At 35.7% G+C, this 21568-nt stretch overlaps 2 protein-coding genes across 2 annotated transcripts in view; both read left to right on the top strand.

The window, feature by feature from the left end:
* The window catches only part of LOC137398785 (cell death protein 3-like), a 146107-nt gene that overhangs the window by 10602 nt on the left and 113937 nt on the right, over positions 1 to 21568 (top strand). The gene's annotated exons all lie outside the window — the stretch shown is intronic.
* Positions 1 to 21568, top strand: part of LOC137398900 (caspase-6-like) — a 146548-nt gene that overhangs the window by 7640 nt on the left and 117340 nt on the right. The window lies entirely within an intron of this gene.

Genomic DNA, 21568 nt, shown 5'->3' on the forward strand with positions numbered 1-21568 from the left:
AAGCAGAAATACATCTAAAAACTCGTGCACTGAGTTTCGTACTAGTAAAGGAAAGTAAATTGGTACAAAACCTTTACAATTGGGCAGCAGTGAGATCGCTGATGATCCCAAGAATTCCACCACAAGACTTGCATTGGATCACTAGATTTCTGGATGAACTTATTGTTGCCTTAAAAGTGGCAGGAGGAAGAAACCTAGACGACACGGATTAGGGCATGCCTCCTGACAACAAGAAGAAACCCAGAGAGAGCTGCGTAACATCCTACCTGCAGCAGCAGACTCAGTAGATGAACTGCTTGAGGAGAGGAGCAAAAACCTACTGAAAGCTGCCAGGGCCTGCCTGAAAAAACGGCAGCATTGCTCCTATTGGAAAAACCTCCTGGCAACAGGAAGAAATCCAAAGAGCTGTGTCAAACCCTGCAGCAACAAACCCAGTAAATGCACTGCTCTAGGAGCATAAACTTGCTGAAGGCTCCGACAGGACTTGCCTGATAAGGCAGCAATGTTCCTACTGTAAGAAATTCCTGGCAACAGGAAAAAAACAGAAAAGAGCCGACGTCCGCGGACTCAGTAGATGTACTGCTCTAGAGAAAAAGCAGAACCTTGTTGACAGCCCCAAACATGGCCAATAAAAGGGCAATATTCTGTAGATACTTTGTAGATACAGTGAAACTCGACTAACTCGAACATTACAGGGCCGAAAAAAAGTGTTCGAGTTATTAGAGCGTTCAAGTTATGAGAGCCCTGTCACAAGTGCATGTATTCATCAGTACATATACAAACTATATATGAGTCAAAAGCATAGATTGCTTGTTGCAAGTTAAAGGACCTCTCGTGTAATTTTTTAACAATTTTTCTCAGAAAGTATAAATATTTTCCTATTACTTGAGATTTGTTTGTTTGTTTTATGTGATGTGACTGCCAGGACGTTTTCAGAATAAAATAGGCAAAACTTGATTGTGGTTGAAACAGTAAAAAAAACCATATTTTTCTTTAGAGCAATTTAACAAAAACCAACAATGCCGATTTCTCTCTAAGTTTATCTGAAGGGTACCTCGTTTCTTCTTGCTTTCGAAGGGCTACCCCAAAGCGGATGTTTGGTAACAACTTGATTTTTTGCAAACCTTAAGAAAAGTTGTTAACAAAGATATTTTGCCGATCGTGGTAATAACGACGCCTAATAACTACTAAAATTTGATGTTTGTATCTATGGCTTGAAATAAAGTTATATTCTAAAGCGATAACAGCCATCTCGGTAGCCGTTGGGCAAAAAACCTTTCGAGTTAACCAAGTTATGGTACACGCGCGCGGGCGCGCACACACACACACACATACGCACGCACGCACACACACACTAAGCATAAACACACCCGCAAGTGTAACTCTAGATCTGTGTATTTCTCAAGCTGGAGGTGTTCCATAATGTTGCTCTAAAATCAAAAGTAAAAACTTTATTATGTTAGTTTATTTAAATAAAGTAATTAGGTTACACAGGCAGCAAATGTCACACAGGCAGCACATCTAGATAAATAACAATACTGGTCACATCTTGAAAACTCCCGCTATTATGTACAAAAACTTATAACCAATTTAAAAACAGTTCTCGAGTCATCTATCAATGTCTTTCAGCTCTGATACTAGCCTTTAGCGAGTCTGGAGCCAATTAACAACAACTTCTTCAGTAAGAATTAATTATTGTCATGAAATACCAGTTCGTGCGAAAATGTACCTTATAAGTAAAACCAAGTTGCAGTTCCTTGTCTGGTACAGAGTAAGCTAGCAGCAAAAATTAGGAAAATATATAAAACATGTGAACGCATTATGCGTCGTCCAGTTGCATTTTGAAAAACAAGTTTGTTTATATCGGAAATTGTGTCTTTTCCATCGGTCCACTGTTCTAATTATGTGTCGAAGAGTTCATTGTCAGACACCGAAAAGTAGTTTTTGCGGTCTCCGATTTTACCTGCAAAAAGATAACTTCACTGTATATAAGCAAATTCATACACAATATCAGTAAACACAAGACATTTCTTGACAAGTTTTTTATTGCGAAAAACCTATTCTTAGGGAAGCTAACTTCTCTGGCAAAGGGAGTTGTCTACACTATTTACCAAACTTGAACGAACCCTTTTACTTTACTACACTGCTATAGGCTATATCATCAAATCTCAGTGTTTGTACAAAGTCAAACAAGTTATTTGAGATACTTTTGTATCCGATTTTAAGCAGTCCCTGATTAATCTCGCTCTACCGTTATCTTCTGTGCTGGATCATTTTTGCAGATGTCTTTGTTGTGGTTTATAAAATAGGAACTGCAGGATGTATTTTATGTAGTGTATCAAGATATTAAAGATTTAACCTATCGCTATACCTTTTTATTTCACAAAGAATATTTTATTTTGTGAAAGAAGCATTTTCTGCGAAAGGCCGGGGTTTTGGCTTTCACAATCTACTTCTATTGATTTTGGTCTGCATTGTCCAAACGATGTTTCACTAAGAAATTTTGTGAAAGGATTGTTTTCTTTACCACAGGAGCAATTAAAAACATCCTGTATCAGGGCTAGAACCAAAAACCTGCCACTATACTGTCCTAAGTGTTAACCATTGCACTACCATTTCTACAGTATTTTAGAAGCAGTTCCCATTCCAGCTATGAATAGAGTATTTATAAAAACAATTAAGCGCACACATTTAAACTTATTACATTTTTTAAAATAAAATAATATACCCTACAGGATAAAAATATTCGATGGATATAAAAATTCGCCATTTCACGAACAGTCAATTTCGCAAAGTATTAAATTCCACGAAAAAATAGTTATGTTTTTAACCACAAGGGACAACAACTACTGCCTCAAATTTCCAAACTAGTCGCTAGGCAAAAATACTGAATGTAGCTGAGTTTCAAAGCATTTTTAGAATAGTGTCCAGGGCTTCGAGTTAACCCCATTGCTAATACATCACATTTCTTTACCAAATTATTCAAGGTCTCACAAGATATGCAGAATGGCGTCATGGCAAAAACAGCCGCTAAGCAAATGTACTAATCGTATCCGAGTTCCAGAACTTATTTAAAACCATGGCCGGGGCTCCGAGTTAAGCCCATTGCCAATGAATCAAACTTCTTTACAAAATTTTTCAAGGTTATCACAAGGTACTAGGCATGGTATCGTCATTGCAAAAATATCTCCTACAGTCATTTTACATTGAAATCAACTCCATCAACCTTTCATACCAAAGTTGAGGACGATTTAGACCTTATGATATGTATTTGATTTGCAGTGCAGATACGTTTTTCCATAATTAACTGCGTTAGTTCACACTTTTGTTTAAAAACCGATCGTGTTCATTAAACACTTCAGCTACTGTTTTTGTACTTCCTTTACACATGTTAATATTTATCTTTTGTGTTTACTGCAGATTGAGAATGAAACACCACCTACCGGTATTCTGATTACGAAAACTAAAGACAACTAGTAATATCAATGATATACAGCCCCCCAAGGATAGCCGACGGCTCTCATATGGGCAGGGTTTAATGATGTAGCTCTGTTGGGTTGAACCCAAACACGGCACCCGAACAAACAAATATGCTGAATGAAGACCCTTGTAAATTTACAAATATTATGAACTATAGTGGTTATTTTACTAATCTGTTGAATTCATTTTGTTGTCAAATAAATATAGCATCCCAATATTGTCACTGTTATGATCAGCCAGTTGCCATTCACAAGCATTTGTGATATTAATAGTCACAATCGTAAAATAGCCCAAATTCGGTTTTATATTTAGATTTTGAGTATGATAACTACACTGCACAGCTTTGCCTGCTGTCCCATCTTATTGGGCAGGTAAAACAATGTGACAACGATGAAAGACTTTGTCATTTTATATTAGGGGTGGCAAAATAATAATCAAAAACTAGGAAAAAAAGGCTGTTGTTCGGGTAATTTTGGTAAATTATATTGAACTTTAAGCATATACTATGACCTTTACCAAGTGCAAAATTAGTAAAAAATAAATAATTTGAAATGTTTTATTTTGCATGGATCTATTATTTTGGTTAGGTATTACCCCTACACTGTACATTCACAGTCTTGTTTAAACTTACCACTGCCAGAAGAGCCATGCGCATATTTTCCTTGTTTAATCTTAGGGAAGCTGGTAGCCTCAGCAATCTCTTGAACTTGTTCTGGAGATCTTTTAGCACCCATGAACTAACCATGTGTCTACCAGAGTCTACAATCACATAGAACTTCCTTACAATTGGTAATAGAGATTATATTGATGATCTGAGTAAACTATCTTTCCTTGCAAGAGACGCATTTGCATTTTAATTCAAGTTTATAAAGAAGAGTAAATGGATATGAAAACAGATATCCGATATTAACTGCAATTCTCATGTTTTGACTAAAAGTCTTCTGCCTGTTTGGTCTCTGACCACTCATAACTACAGAACTATCATGGAGTTTCCATGTATCAAATGGGTTCAGAGTTTTCCAGTGCGAACAAACTCAATTCACAACAAACTCAAACAATTTATTTGTAGTTAAATACTTGCACTAAGCTAGGATGTCTGACTGTAATTTATTGCAATGCTGATTTCTTTGTAACTTTACTGGAATCAGTTTAGCCGAGTATTATAAATAGGGATTCATCAGCAGTGAGTGTTTCTATAATGTTGAATAGCGGTCTGAGAGCAAAATCTTTCACATTAAGTTACCAAAGAGAAATATGGTCAGAGGCCTTCGAATTTCACCGTTTCTTTGCTTTAGAATGGAAGCAACTCCGAATCCATTTGAAGCATGGAAAGTCTTGGTATTGGTCAGGATTGGTATTGGTCTTGGTTACAGTATATAAGTCTTGACTTTCCAGTTTATGCACCACACAGGAACGAAACATATCAAATAGCAGCGACATTTATAGTTGCACGTTCTAAGCTTATTCTAAGTTACCTACTTTATCGTGATAGAACCTTGGAGTATATTTTTTTTCCATAGAGTTTGCATTTCTTTCTAGTAGCACCAGCACAAAGTTAGCCTCAATCAGAGCCAAACTAATACAATGAAACAGTCGCTAGAAGATAAAATTTAGCAAAACAACCCAGTTTTCCAAACAAATAACGCCTTGGAATTATCTTATGCTGTTCCATAGAGTTAGCAATGCCTCCTAGTACCTCCAGAAAAAAAGTTAGCTTTGATCAGATTTAAGCAAATACAGTGAGACACTTTTTTGCACATCAGGCTGATCAAAACCACCCATTAAATTTCCAAAAACAATAGCGCATTGGAGTTATTTAATCTCCTTGCATAAAGTTAGCATCGCTTACTAATAGCACCAGCACAAAGGTGGCTTCATTCAGCGTAAAATTGATTACAAAGAGACACTTTTTATCAGATCATACTTACCAGAATAAGGTCTTCATAATAAACGAGGTGAATGTGTGGCTGGTCTTTCATCTTCCATATGTGCTCAAAAAACTCAAAGAAGTTCCCAAATGGCATGTCATCAACATAAAAAAATATTTTAACACATTTTCTCAGCGTCCTTTTTTCCCATCTTTCCAGCTTCCTGTTCAATGATGTCCCACTACAAACCAAACAACACATACAGTATGACATTTCAGTTTCTTGTCAAAACTAGACTCACTTATCCGCAGTTAAACTCAGTAGCTTTTATTTCACAGAAATTACCTTGAACATACTTTGTGTTATTATTTTGTCTGATATTAATATGAAAACTCAAAAGTTCAAATAGCAACCCTCTAGCACACATGGAGATTCTGGCTAGTCCACCCTACTTAGACACGCAAGATTTGTTTTAAAATTATGAAGTTAAACTTAAAAGGTTTAGCAAAGTGAATTTACCTTAAGTTTCTACATTTACAATAAAAGTATATACACTTAAATTGATATGATCTAATTTTCAATTCCTTGCATATAGCGACTAAAAATACGAGTAAAAGTTAAAATAAATTATCTCATGATAAATATAACTTCTAGCTTTGTTGGGTAACTAAAAACTTAGTGTTAGCCACAAGAAAGCAATTCTACGAAACATCAGAGATTTGAAGAAAACTTGCAATAGTAAATTATTTAAAATTGCTGGTGGCTAACGGTAACTTCCGACACGTCAGGGGACATACACACTCCTATTACAGTAAATACTTGCACCCTGGCAGACTTCAGTACCATGTAAAATCATAGGGTATGTCAATAAAGCACGGATAATAACTATATGCTCAATGTTTACCATAATAAGAGCCATGTATGTCCATCTGAAGCTAGAGTTTGATAAAAGTAAGATTGTATTGGGCAGTATCGGAACTCCCAGCCATCAGCTCTGTAGTCAGATATGCTCACCGCTACACCAATTGATCCAACCTCTAGCAAATAGCAACCCTGTAGTACACATGGAGATTCCAGCTAGACCGATCTGCTTACTGCGATTGCATAACAAAACTATTTTAAAATTTTAAAAGTAACTTTAAAAAACCGGGCAACTTGATTTTAGTATAAGTTTTTGCATTCACAACCAAATTATTGCACACTTATAAAAAAGAATTTTTCTAATTTTCGACTCCTTGCATCTAATGATTACAATTCAGAAGGAAAATTTGAATTGTCTTCTCATGATAAATATAACCTCTAGCTGAGTTAGGTTACCATAAAATTAGTAGTTGCCTTGTCCACGAGAAAGCGATTCTACAAAACATCAAAGATTTGAAGAAAACTTGCAATAGAAAATTATGTAGAATTTCTGAAGGCAGTCAGTTAGTTGTACAAAATCTATAGAACATTGATTATTTTACTTATTTATGTTAAGGAAAAGTCATCTCCAACATGCTAAACAAGACTTTCAAGCACTTAATTTCATTATAACTGATTTTGGTAACTTTCGAGGGATACAAAGGCATTTCATACATGGAATTACCCTAGGACACTTATATTTCGCTAGTATTTAGTTTCGTGAGTAGCATACAGAGTAAAATTTCGCTGGAACTTAATTTCGCAGCTCTGATGAGTGCGAAAATATAGTGATGTGAAAATAAATGCAGTGGAACAAACGTTAGATTCCTCAGGTCCAGTTCACTGGTACGAAATATTTTTCAATTTGGGGCTACCGTACTGTTTGGACTATAAACCGCACGTCTATATAAGCTGCATGTGCTTTATTTTCCAAAAACGATAATAAAACAATACATAAGCCACACCTTACTATAGGCCGCAGAACTAAGGACTGTGTTTTTTAACGTGGCAGCAACTTTGCCATTTAAAGCGGAACAGTGCAGAACGGCAGTTTCGTATTATCCAACGCTTTTTAACTTAGTGCCTAACGGGACAGTACCGTGAGGCATTGTTTCGTATTTTCTTTCACAGCTAGAAGTGCACTAATTGGAGATTCCCGTTAGTGCGCCCTAGCAGTGAAAGAAAAAGCCACAGAATAAGCCACAGTGATTATCCGCACCCTTGTAGGCCTACCTATAAGCCGCATGGCTCAAATCATCAGAAAAAAGTAGCGGCTAATCGTACGAAAAGTACGGTAGTTTGTATTTGTGAACCGCAGGTAGAAATGTGAAGGCGAGATCAATAATGCAATTTGATCGCTTGCTGCAGTTTGTCTCTTGGACTATCAATGACGTCAAGGTCCCTGCCGCAGTGACTGATGTTGTACTAATATTAGAATTCAAGTATTTATAGCACGTGGTGCCGCGGTGGCCATGGCCCCGGGTTGTTATTGCTTTTGGTTGGTAATAAAATTCATCACCACAATAATTATTATTCAATTTTATGACTTTCCCTACCAGACTGTATTCCTCATCAGTTACAAATTCAATGACTAAACTAATATCATCATCTTCTTCATTTGTCTAGGCTTTTCCAAAAAAAACTTATTATCTTAATCTGTTTTGCCACGCTGCTCAGTCGGTGTACTAGCTATAATGAGTTTAGCAAAACTTGCCCAATGAGCCAACCACACACGAAAATTGCCTGCATTTTTAATATGACGATTTTATTGTGAATATCATTGAAGAAAGCCATTTATTTTCGCATTTTCGCTCGTTCGTTATGATAGTTTAGTTTCGCTCATGAAATTTTCGCGAGAGGCTGTTGCCGCGAAAACGCGAAAGTTAGATGCCGCGAATACATAAGTGTCCTAGGGTACAACTACCGTAGTTAATGAATATCTTTACAATCTTACCATCTGAGACTCCATGTGAAAATACGATGGGCAAACATCCTTTGGATTTCCGAGAACTAAAATACAGAATAACAGAGTAGAAATAATGTAGTCCATAAACCCTTTGAGCAAAACATAAAACTAAACATACTAAGTCAACAATGATGGCTGCGGTGAGATGATTAGTTCACATTCAGTTAGTGTGATAATAAACACGGAACTACATATTAAATCAAAATTGTGATGAAATATTGTTCTTTCTAACTGTTTTAATAAATACAATAATTTATAGAAAAAATTAATTTTTTCAAACAGTTTTAATCAGTTAGAATTAATATTGCAACAGTTTAAACTAATATCTGGTAGCTTCTGACAGACAGAAGGAGATACAACTGCTACTACAGAAAATACTCATACCCTGGCATACTCCAGTACCATGTAAAATTATAGGGGAGCCACTGAAGTTCAGAGAATAACTATATATTCAATGTTTACTGTAATAAGAGTCATGTCTGTCTGTCTGAAACTGCAGTTTTATATAGTAAGATTGCGTTGTGCAGGATTTGAAATCCCAGCCATCAGCTTTAGACATAGATATGCGAACCATTTCACCAATTGCTCCAACCTCTAGCCAAAGCTACTGGCCAGCGGTTGAAGCTGCGCCACTGTAGGAAGTTAAGAAAAACATTGCATTGTGCTGGATTCAAATACAAAATTTAAGCATTTCAGACTGACATTAACAACTGAGCCAATCAACGACCCGCTGGTATTTGAGAATAACTCTTCATTAAGTTATTACACCTGCTAATATCTCACAACACACCAGACTCCAAATGTACTAGTACTTATAAAACTATAGTAGGAGAATGATTAGGACAGGTGAAAGTATGACAGGTGGATATGCCAATTGTGACTGTTTAATTACTGAACAAAGCACTGAATGCTTGCTGCAAAACCTCAAAATTATGCTTAAAAAGATGGCCACGGATCTTATTATAGTAAAGGCTAATACCCTGTCAGTCCAGTGTGCCATGAGAGATTGTCAGGTGGGCTGATAAAGCCAAAAGAATAGGTATTTTATAAGTATTCCATGATTCTTAAAGGTGAATGTTTAGTCTAAGAAATTGTGTGTGAACTAAGTGCTGAAAGTCAAAATCCTGTATGGCGCAATATTTTTCAGACTCTTTTTCCACGGCTTCAAACAGATAGATGCGGTTTTTGTATACTAAAAACCAGCTAAAATATATCATATGATGGTGCTAAAAACCTGAACTGGTTAATTCAAGTAACAAGACTGGTACTTGGAGATGAACTTGCACAAAATCTTAATAAATCTTACCAGCAAGTTTCTGCTGGTAAGATTTTAGCATTTAGCATTTTCTAGTATTTTTCTATCATTTGCAACAGTTTTTTAGCATTTCAACCGCGATCATACCCTGGCAGTCCAGTGTGCCATAACAGATCTTGAGGTTTTTTGAAAAAGCCAAAACAGTAAGCGTGTTATGAGTATTCCAACAATTGGAAAAGTGAATGTTTAGCTTAGGGGTTTGTGTGTAAACTAAATGTTTGAAGTTAAGATATTGCTTGGTGCAATATTTCTCGCTTAATTTTTCCATAGCTTTACACAGACAGACAGATGTGGCTCTTGCTATATTAAAAAATTAAAAAAATTTAGTAGATTTTATTAGCAAGTATTGACATTTTTCTATCGGTTGCGATTGATTTTGAGCACTTCAACCATGATCAAGTTGAGATGATTTTAACCTTGAAGCGTCCTAGCTGTTAGATCACCTCAAGCATTGGAAACAATCAAAAATAATATAATAATACTGATATTTTGTGATACAATTTACTGAAATAGTGTAAAAGTTCACTACTAAAACATTCAGTAACAGAAACTGATAAACATGTATATGCTTTTTTGAATAAAACCAATCTTTTCTTCTGATATCATGCAGTTATAAAGAAAGAAATGCCATTCTGCTGCTTGTCGGACAAGCCCTTTTTAAGCTGAGAACCTTTACTATAATAAGATTCGTGTCTGTCCAAAGCTACTGTTGCAGGTTGGGAAAAAAGATTGCATCGCAGAGGGTTCAATCCTGTAAAACTCCACCCTGCCAGCCTGCTACTAAAGATTAACTAAACATAATCGCAAGCTCATATTTGATTAAACAAAAATAATGAGGCTCTTACTTTGAACAGTTTTCAGGTTTTGCTAAGCCTTTGGGAGAGCCTCAAATCAGTAATGGGAGTTGAGCATTCTTGAAGAGAGGAATAGTCTTTCAACCCTTCTATGTGTTCCGAGGTATCTCGAAAAACATAGTCATTATGTCAATGTAAAGTTGGTTCCGAAAATGTTTTTTTTAATTTCTAAGTTGACAGAACTTTATAAGCATAACCAATTGTTACCAAAGTAATTAATATTTAGGTCTTTGATGCCAGCTTTTAACTTAGTTTCCACACCTGAAAAAAGTTAGTTTACTTGTTAAATTAGAATCCCTTTGTATCCCACTCTGCAAGATGCAGCCTCGTTTAGGCTCAAAATTTTCATAAAATTGTTAGCAGTTAGCAGTCAACCTGGTGATGACAGGGACGTATTTATTTTTAACCAGCATGCAGGTGAGTGTTTAAAAGGTTCATAGGAACCAGACGGGTTTTGATAGCAAATATTTGTAGTCACCTGGTGAGCGGCATGGAGAATATTAGTGTAAAGTTTGGATGAATTAGACACGCACGCACGCACGCACTCACGCACGCACACACACACACACACAGGCACACACACTCGCATAGAAAACTCAGAAAGCACTGAAAGCGCAGATCATATGAGAGGGAAATTTTAATAAAACCAGTGAAGAAATGTGGAAAAACATAGCAATCACGCAGACTACCAAATACACACAGACTAACACATACAAATGCGCGCACACCTACATACACCTTCATACACACACAAACATGCACAGCACATACACACAAACGCACACAATGTATGCATGCACGCGTCTACGCGCATTGATGCAAACACGCACACACGTAAATACACACATATACTCACACACAACCACACGCATACACACATGCACGCACACAAACATACACACGCAAGAATGACACAGTATGTATTATTAGTAGAGATTAATTTTCTGTAACAATAAAACAATTAAAACTTGATTAAAATTAATGATTAAATAAATTATAATTTGGAAAATTTGAATTAGGTAAACTTTCAAAGGAGGGGTTTAGTTTAAGCTCAGAAAAACCTCATATCAGATCTTTTTTCCTTATGGGAAGAAAAAATATACCGCAGTGAGAATTTAAACCACTGACCTAAGATTGCGTACCTACCATTTTCATGTAGCTTACTTGTCAATAACAAGTCATCCGACTTAAGCTTGTAGCATTTTAGCTCCCCATAAAACACATCAGCATCAACAGTCATTGCTAGGATCTGTACAGAACCATATTCACTGGTGATGTGCTGGTTGATTGTCCTGCCATCTCTAAGATATGCTGGTACTTCCATTTCTTCTATAAAAACCTTGCAATGTCACAATCGAGTTGAGGTAATGACTAAAGTAGCAGAGTTAAATTTGAAGTGTTGTAAAAATTTAGTTTTGACTCAAATGGCAAAGAAAGACTTTCTAAGTACCAAGTTAGTTTTGAATAAACATGATTCTTGTGGATACGTTTAGAGAGCTCACTATTGTTTTGTGGTAATCTTTAACTCACTTATAAATAAAATATGCTGCATTAGCTTGTCTAATGACAATGCATACAAAGTGAATGTTCTGGTGAAAACCAATAACTAGCATTTAGCAAATCAAATCTGACAACTGTCAAATTGCCAGTACTTCTTGGCATTTAGCAGAAACTAGCAAATAAAACTAGCAAATACGTTTTAGCAAATTAACTTACTGACAACTAGCAAATGCAAGCTAAGCAACTAACAACTGGCAAATAGCAAATAAAACTTGGTCTGCGTATTATAGGTCACACTGCATAAAACAGCATGTTCTAGTTTGCAGCCAGTTTCGGTATACTAAACTAACTAGTCACACTTCTGCGTGCTGTGCAAGGTCTTGCTTTTCTGTTACTTCATATGCAGACATGGGTTGACATAAGGATATACACAACCATCATTATACTACAGCCCCCTAAGGAAACTTGGTTGCTTGTCTGCACAGCATAGCCCTTCTGCACTGGCTCACCTGGGTGTCCTACACTTTCAATGAATGAAAATTCAGTAAGTTACTCATCTTAGGCTATTTATAGAAGATTGACACACCATGTTTGGACTCATGCCAAATTCAGTAGCCCTATTTATAAGGCTAAAAGGTACTACTGATGAGTTGGGGGGGGTAAAGGGGTGGTCACACGAGCGCCGAACCGAACTAAATGACACAAAACGACGTTGTTCTCAGCTGTAAAAAGTTCGGCCGAAGACATTTCTAGCCGAAATGAACCATTTCGGTACTGCTCGAACTTTCGTGGTCGAACCCTTGCTCTTATTGGCTGGTTAAAATTCTAGAATTTTAGCGAGCACGCGTCACATTTTTCTTTACGTGCGTGTGAGTGAAGTTAAAAAAGAAATGGGACGATACTTTTATTTCGTTAAATAAACAACATGAAGCAATTTAGACAAAGTTCATCCCGACTTGTGATTGTGTTACATAAATGTAAAATGTTGCACTTAAGTTTTGCATAAATGTAAGAGTATTGTGATTTTCTTTCGTGTAGAATATAAGTAATGTGTCATATTCATCCTGATGAAGTATCGTTGACTGATTTATTTATGTAAAACCATGGTACTATGATAAATACGGTTTTTGTTTGTTATGTACTCAGCATAGAAAACATTCATATGTTAATAAAAAAATATAATTATGTTGATGAGAAAGGTTGGCAAAATCTTTGTATCGAGTGATTTATTTTGAGCAGCTGAACGATCTTCGGATAAATCTGCTGTGTAATTATGATCTATAATTGTTCTTCAAAGTTTTTTGTTTACAATAGAAATATTTAACTCAAGTACATAAAAACTACTAATGAAACCGTGTCCAGTCTCTATACGTATGTTATCTAAGAAGCGAAGTTACTTCGGTGGCCGTGTGACATGTGCCACGACCCGAACCAGCCTCTGAACCGAACCTATGTCGGTTCGGTGCTCGTGTGACCACGCCTTAAGCTTAACCCTACTAACATACAGTCAAACATTGATAACTCGTCTACGGATAGTTCGAACACATGGTTAATTCGAACGGTTTCTTTGGTCCGTTCCCACGTAATGATAAATTGCTATAGATAACTCGAACTCAACACTTAATCCGAACTGTTTTTTTGCCCAACGGCTACCGAAACGGTTGTTATCGGTTTAGAAAATCACTTTATTTAAAGCCATAGAGGTAAACCTCATCTTTTTGTAATTCATAAGCGTTGTTATTACCGCCATCGGCAAAATAATTTTGTCAACGACTTTTCTAAAGGTTTGGTCAAATTTGATTTATACTGCTATACGATTAATAGCACGGGCTTGCCGGGTCACGCGCGCAAGGATTTTCGCCACGCACATACAAAACAAAAACAGCATGTTGTTTTGTATGTGCGTGGCGAAAATCTGTGAGTGCGTGACCCGGCTAGCCCGTGACAAATAGTTTTCCGACGTTGATTCCGTGTTGATTCAACGTCGGAATGTTGAATGTTTAAAACGTCTTAAAAATTGTTTTTATTAAACGTATACATGTACGTTGTCTTAGCTAAAAAAAACTATTCATCGTTTGACCTAAACACAGAATACATGTGTACATTCAATAAGTATCCATTCAAAAACCGTGAGTGATATACAATGTACCGTTAAACCTCGTAAAACTTTTAATTGAACTGCCTCGGAGTGTTGCTCTTAACGAATCCCAGGTAAAGTAAGGGATTTTTCTTTGGTAACTTTTTCTTGAAGTTGCATAAACTTCAAGAAAAATCGGCAAAATTGATCGTGGGTAAAACGCTCAAAAGAAAAAGATGTCTTTTCTTATGAACATTTCATCAACGATCAAGTTTTGCCAATGTCAATCTAAAAAAACGTCCTGGCAATAACATCACCTCAAACAACAAACCAATCTCAAGTGATAGAAAAATCTCTGAACTTTTTGATAAAAACGTTTTAAACTTTACATTAGAAGCATTTAATTTGAAACAAGCCATTTGTGCTTTTGATTTATATTATAGTTTGCATATGTACATGTATCTACTAATAAATAAGTAAATACATGGACTTGCGACAGTGCTCTGATAACTTGAACGCTCTGATAATTCGAACACTTTTGCTCGGTCCCGTGATGTTCGAGTTATCCATGTTTGACTGTATCTATGAGGTCTTGACTCACCTCCAGTCTATGTAAGGATAATCCATAGAAGTAATATCAGAAATCAAGGAGATTACAACCAGATGTAGAGCAGAGATGAGATATTCCTACCCTTGCTCTCGTGTATCTGTAAACAACGTACATAGGCATTCACTGCATCTCATAACTGAGCCATTCAAAAGAATAATAAAAAAATAACATTGTTTACATTTTAAAATTACTTAAGGAGTTCAACACACAAAATCAGCTATGCAATTGAGTTCGATTGTTGAAACTTGCAATACCTGTTCATAGTTACAGAAACTGCTGGGGCAACTTTGAAAGTGCAATAGGAAAAGTTCATAGGTAAAATGCTGTGTAACAGCGAGACAAGAGATATAAGAGAGAGAGAGAGAGAGGTGTCTATGCAATTTCTTTACAAACATTTATCTTAGCATCATTTTTGTTAGAAATGATGTGCCTATACCAGCAGAATACCACCAGACAAGCTAACATCAACAAAGTTTAAAAGTATTAATTAAAAAGTAATTAAAGTTATACATAGTGATGAACACTAGTGTACATGTACTGTAATTTGAGTGCTTGATATTTACTCCTACTGCTATGTCATATTTGGCTAATAGAGCCTCATTGAATATGTTTATAATTAAAGCGGAGTAGTACAAAAAACAGTTTTTGATTAAACCTGTTAGCTTAAAAACTCAATATTTTGAACAATCACGATGACAAAATTAGAACCGTTGTTTAATCATTTGCAGCACAATCATTTATGACCTATCACCAAACCAGTAGAATCGATTTGTTCGCAACAGCGTTCTAATAAAATTTGCTAATAAAACGAAGAAAGAGGGTAAAGATATTTGAAAACTGTTACAAATAGAAGCACAGTTTCTGGGTTTAACATACTGTGCAAGAATTCATTTGGTTAGGCTGTTACCTAGAGACAGCTTTTGTAAACAGAGCTGTGTGAAAGCCAGTATTACAGCTGCTGGGATTTTTGACACCTAGCAGCCGGAACACCGGCAAGCTAAAAGCCTTAAAGGTTGACTTGCAACAAAAAGCACATTACAGTTATTTGGTATCAAAATGTTCACCATGTCTTATTCTGCTGTGTCGTAGGTGCAAAATATGTGGAAAGGTGATTAAAAGCTCCTAAAAGCTCAAAAACAAACAGTTAATCGTAGCCATCACGAAACTGTCGTAGATTAGAATCTCTTTCCAACACGGCTCAAATGGGACGTAGTTGTACAATATGGCTTCTGTTTACACTTTCATGCAACTTCATTTGTCAAAAGTTATAGTTGTTTATATAAGTTATAAATTTATAGATGTTATATACGTTCACAAATATACTTTTTGAATTAAATAAAACCATGTCTTTTGTTCTTATGTGTCTATTTTATCGTCATTGTAATGCTGTCACTTTCAGCCCTGATATCTTATAACCTACCGTGAAAATTTGTTTAATATTTTAACCTCAGCTCGAAGGAGTTCATATCATTGTCTGATAAACATGACAAACCTGTTGGTCACCTGTGATAATCGGAAAATGCTGCATAAATTATTCGTGCTGTTTGGCAGGGAGTATGGGTCACATGATCAGATTACGACTCAAAGATTAGACCAAGGCGAAACAAACTGTCAAGTAGCGAGCATCTCTATTGATACGGGGCTTTCGGTGAAACCCAAAGTATTTGTCATAAACTAGTGCTACAAGAAGTTTTATATTGAGCCTTTTATTGGCCTTTCAATTCACGTGAGAATCTCACGTTCCGAAACAATAATCAAATGTAATAACAACGTCAGAGAAATAAACAGATTCCAATCTACGGCGGCTTTTCGTATTTGAGCTTTTATGAGCTTGTAATCACATTTCCACATATTTTGCACCTACAACACAACAGAGTAAGACATGGTGAATCTCTTGATACTGAATAGCTGTAGTGTGAATTTTGTTGCAAGTCAACCTTTGACATTGCTCGTAGGTAGGCTACCAATGCAAGTTATCTCACCTTGGAAGTTTACCCATTTCATGTACAGTTGTTTCTAAGTTAGAGAATAAAATTTATGATTTCTTGTGAAGTAAAATTTTGGGCCAATCAGAAAAAAAAACTTACAAATATGCCTCAATGATATCTCTGGCAAAAGTTATAACCAAAATACTCAACCCAGACCGATGTTTACCTAAACCGGAAATCATCGTGGCGACAAAAATATCTATCCATAGCCGTCAGCTTTTTTTCAACTCTAGAAGTAAAAAGGCAGATTCAGAAATGGCAAGACAGTGAAAGACTGCATAAATAAAACAACACAATGTTTTTAGCGTTTGAAAGTGCTTATTAACCTTTAATTTGGCCAATCTGAATTGTTATGCATGGATGAAAATGCACTTTTCAGGTAGTCAACTGTAGTCATGTTAAAGTTATCATTCACTTTCGATAGGATCATATTGATTCTTAGAGCGGTTTACGAAGTCTGAAAAATTGAAAATAGACTTATTGAACATATTTTTATGCGTTAACACATGTTCGTGACAGATTATTTGAGTTATATTGGCATTTGGGTTTGCTATGTTCTGGTTTGAAGGATGCTACTCGACAGGAAAAGTTCAAAATTAGAGTTTCATTTAATTTTACTGTCATGACTAATTGTTATATAAAAATATTGTTTATAACTTTTCATCGTACCTAGCAAAACAATAATTGTAGCCAAATTAGGCCTACTCATTTTTTTACCATTTTTATTGTTAAATTCTAGCTCTGTTTCAGCAAGTAAAGGTTTTTGAAAATCAGAAATTTTCTAATACTACCTTCTTTGAGACACATGCTTCTTTGATACATGATACATGATTCACCTTCTTTGATACATGCAAGTAATATGAAGTCTCTGTCAGGATTTTATACCATTTGAAAGAGGGGACTGGAAATTTTGAAAATAGGATGGGAAACTGATCTCAATTCAGTTTCTCGCAGTAGTAAGAAATTATAGCACTTTTGAGAAATGACTGATAATTGAGGTAGATAGCGTGAAAGTTAGATGGTTGCGAGTGTGTTAAAAACCATGTTGTGATCAACAGAAGGGTCTGTTACTAGCTGAGACATTGTGTAGGACAACATTTGATCAAGCTAGCTAGTGTAACAGTCTCAGTATCTACAGCCATACTTCGACTTACGAGCTTAATGCGTTCTGAGACTTACCTCCTATGTCAATTTACTTGCATGTTGGTGCAATTTATTTATATATAGAACAATTAAATATATATTGATTAGTTTCCATACTCTGAAAAAATGAAAATATAACACTCAAAACAAGATATTGTAACAGAAAGAACGCGTTGGTTATTGTCCTAACTTACCACATGCTTTCAAAAAGCAACAAATAAAAAATTAATGCAAGGAAATGCGATTAATTAAAATGTAAACTTAAATACATACAATAGCAGCTAACGCTAGCATTTGCCAGGGAGGGAGAGATAAGTTAATTCTTCATTACAACAGATGACTTTGATAAATTTGAATTTTATCAAAGTCCTAAAAGACAAACTTAGAAGCAAACTTTCATTTTTAACATAACGTAATTGAAAATTCTTCGCCGTTCGTAGTTTTAAGTTTCTCACTGGTTAGCTAATATTTCCTTTGTTTCGCTCTCATAACCAGCCCGCCATTTTAAAAGAAACCTATCTAAGGATGTTTGCCTTTGTCGCTCTTTCAACATGTTGCGATTAGGACGAACCCATGTGTTGCAACAAAGGGTTAATGCACGCATACTAGCCAACTTGTCTGAATGTCTATTTTTCAGTCTTGATAGATAGCACCAGCCTTTTCACATAGCATCGTTTCAGTTACGCTGTTACCGGCCAATTGTTTGTTTTTTATCCAAAACCTGAGCAGTCTCTCCATCAGCGGTCGTGAAGATTGCTGCGCCGTCTAGAAACTATGGTTAGTCCTTTTGCAAACTAAATGCCCTGAATATAATCCTTTTGTTTGATAATTGTGGAAGTATTTCTGCCATATCGCTTAGCTAGCTCAATCACGCATACACATTTCGCATATTGTTCAACAATTTTCAGTTTAATATCAATTTTCATTTTACTGGCAAACTTTCGGTCTACACACAGTAATTTTAATTCACATAATTCAACAATGAAAATCGCCCACAAAAAACGGTACAAAAGTATAACCTGAGCAGTTGAAAAATACAGAGTGATGCTGTTCTCATAAAATAAATCCGACATACTTGGCAACTGACTCACGTGCTCGTATCTCAAACATGGCTCGTATGTTAGTGCTAAAACTTGCTTAAATGCTGGCTCATATCTCAAGTTTCTCGTACGTTGGGGCACTCATAAGTTGAAGTATTACAGTATCTCTATTGGCTGCTGAATAATTAGGTCAACTGGCATCTTGCCAAGAGACTCCTTATCTTTTTAGAGAGCCGTTTACTGTTTGATATTATGAAATAGAATATAATATAAACTATGAACGCTCAGCATAATCCATTCATTTAATATAAACAAATTCTACAGTGCATACAATACCATTGCCCACACTAGGTGACCTAGCACCAAGTATGCTATGTAACAATAGTAAAAGTTGTCCACTTTCCATAGGTTGTGGTCTGACACTAACCAAGTAATGTGCTGTCATACACACTGCTTCCTTACATGCACTAGTAAAACCATAGTACCATCATCTTTTTTGCAATAATTTTTTGTTACAGAACAACTTCCTTCCATGGAGTATATACCAATGATATACAGCCCACAAGGATAGGTGACGGGCATCATGTGGGCTTAATGATTGAGTTCTGTTGGAATGAACCTGAACACGGCACCCGAACAAAGTAATATGCTGCCAAAAGCATCTTTGTAAATTTACAAATATTATGAACAATAGTGGTCATTTTACTGATCCGTTGGTTTGATTTTGTTGTCAAATAAATATAGTTGCCAAATATTGTCACCGTTATGATCAGTCAGTTGCCATTCACAAGCATTCGTGATATTAATAGTCGCCATTGTGAAATAGCCCAAATTTGTTTTTTATTTAGATTTTGAGTATGAAAAATATACTGCACAGCTTTGCCTGCTGTCCCATATTAGCCAAAACAAACAATATGACAACGATGAAATACTTAGTCATTTTTTATTAGGTGGTGGCAAAATATTAATAAAAAACTAGAAAAAAGGACGTCGTTCGGGTGATTATATTTAACTATAGGCATATATTACGGCCCTTAGAAATTTCAAAATTATTAAAAATAGGTAATTTAAAATCTATTATTTTTCATGAATTTCAGTATATTGCTAAAATTGAAAACGGAAATGGATAATTATGTGTTAGTTTGTTACAGGTTTTGTTGTTTTGTACTACGAATCGGAATCAGGTATTATCCGCAATCGACACATATAGGCAATTAAAGTCTAAACCCAAAAACTTAACAAGGCACCGTGACCGCCCCGAGAACTGTGTTAGCCCCAAAAATCCAAGCTAGCACAATCGTAACAAAGCTCGATCATTAAACCCCTCCCATATGATAGCTGTCGCCTATCCTGGGGTTTCTATCAGTGTACAAACCAGGGATCAGGAACCTTTTTCACCCAAGGAGCCATTTGGACTTATTTCCATCATGAAAGAATGCAGTGGGAGCCACAAACCTCTTTTGATATTTAACAACAAACTACATGTAATATTTTCGTTTAGCATTTAATGCTTTCATGCCATGTTTCAGCATAAAATGAAAAGGTATGGCATGTATAATGATTTAACTGCTGAGAAAACAAAATTTTTCTTTTGCAAAGAACAATAAAACAGCTAATAATAACTTGAACGTAACGTGAAAATATTATGTTGATTTTAGGGTTACTTTTAACAATAATTGCAACTTCATGTTTGATTCAGTCCTTTTAACAAAACGTTTGCAAAAGTTGACAATAAGATTTTTGTTTGCAAATGTCTCATCACAGTTTAAGTGAACTGGTGAAGCAGTCTCATCAGCACTGAAAGCAAAAAAATCAGCTCATGTAAGATTAAATGTTTTATTTTTTTCGGTCACTTTTTGTTTTCTTAGTAATCGCATAGTTTGACTACCTGGGGTATAAAAATCAATGAGTGTCGCGCCGGCTGGTGTAATTTTGATGGTTTATTGGCACATAAATAATGACGCATTACAAGCGACAATTTTTGATTTATTACCAAAATTAAAATTATTTAAATTATGCTACTATATTTACGGATAAAAATTCTATATTTTTATTAATTACTTGGCATAACTATGATAAAAAAGAAAGAAATCTAAAGTCAGAGGGAGCCGCAGCGTAATTAGTCAAACGAAACTAATAATCTGGCATCGACTCTTATGGCTGACAGTTGGCAGCATTGCATTACCTAAACATTGTAAAACTAATTTTTCATAGGCATACCAAAAATTTAAATTAGTTTAAAATTAGAGAACTTGCGATTGAATAAATGTCAATATATTGAATATATAATATATATTCAATATATTCAATATTTGCTGCCATCAATAACACAATTTATGGCTCAAGGTTAGTGCTATGATAAGATAGCTTTCAAATAGGAGCTCTGTTAAGCAATCAAGGTGTGAAACCATCTACTAGTACTTATGAATTGCTTATGCAAAGAGGTATATTCTTGAAGCACATGTCTGTTGCATGGCGAGTAATTGATTATCATAACTCACAATCATTAACGTTTAACAAAGATCTTAGGCTACAGCAATAAACAATGCAACGAGAGTCATGAGCCTACCTACTGCCAGTGAGGTCTCTATACACCACTGTCTAAGACAGAGATTAGACTGATCATAGGTTGGTATATTAGAAGATCAGTAAAAACACAGCCATGGCCTGACATCACACCAGTGACGACCATAGAAGTAGAGTCGTACCTGAACAGATGAGCTTATTGCGTACTGGGACTGAGCTTGTATGCCAATTTATTCGTGTCTCAAGAAAACTCTTCAAGTAGTTTTTTTATCAGACAAGACATAGTGACAGTCTGAGAGAG

This window comes from Watersipora subatra, chromosome 6 (assembly GCF_963576615.1).
Source record: "Watersipora subatra chromosome 6, tzWatSuba1.1, whole genome shotgun sequence".
NCBI classification, from domain to species: Eukaryota; Metazoa; Bryozoa; class Gymnolaemata; order Cheilostomatida; family Watersiporidae; genus Watersipora; species Watersipora subatra.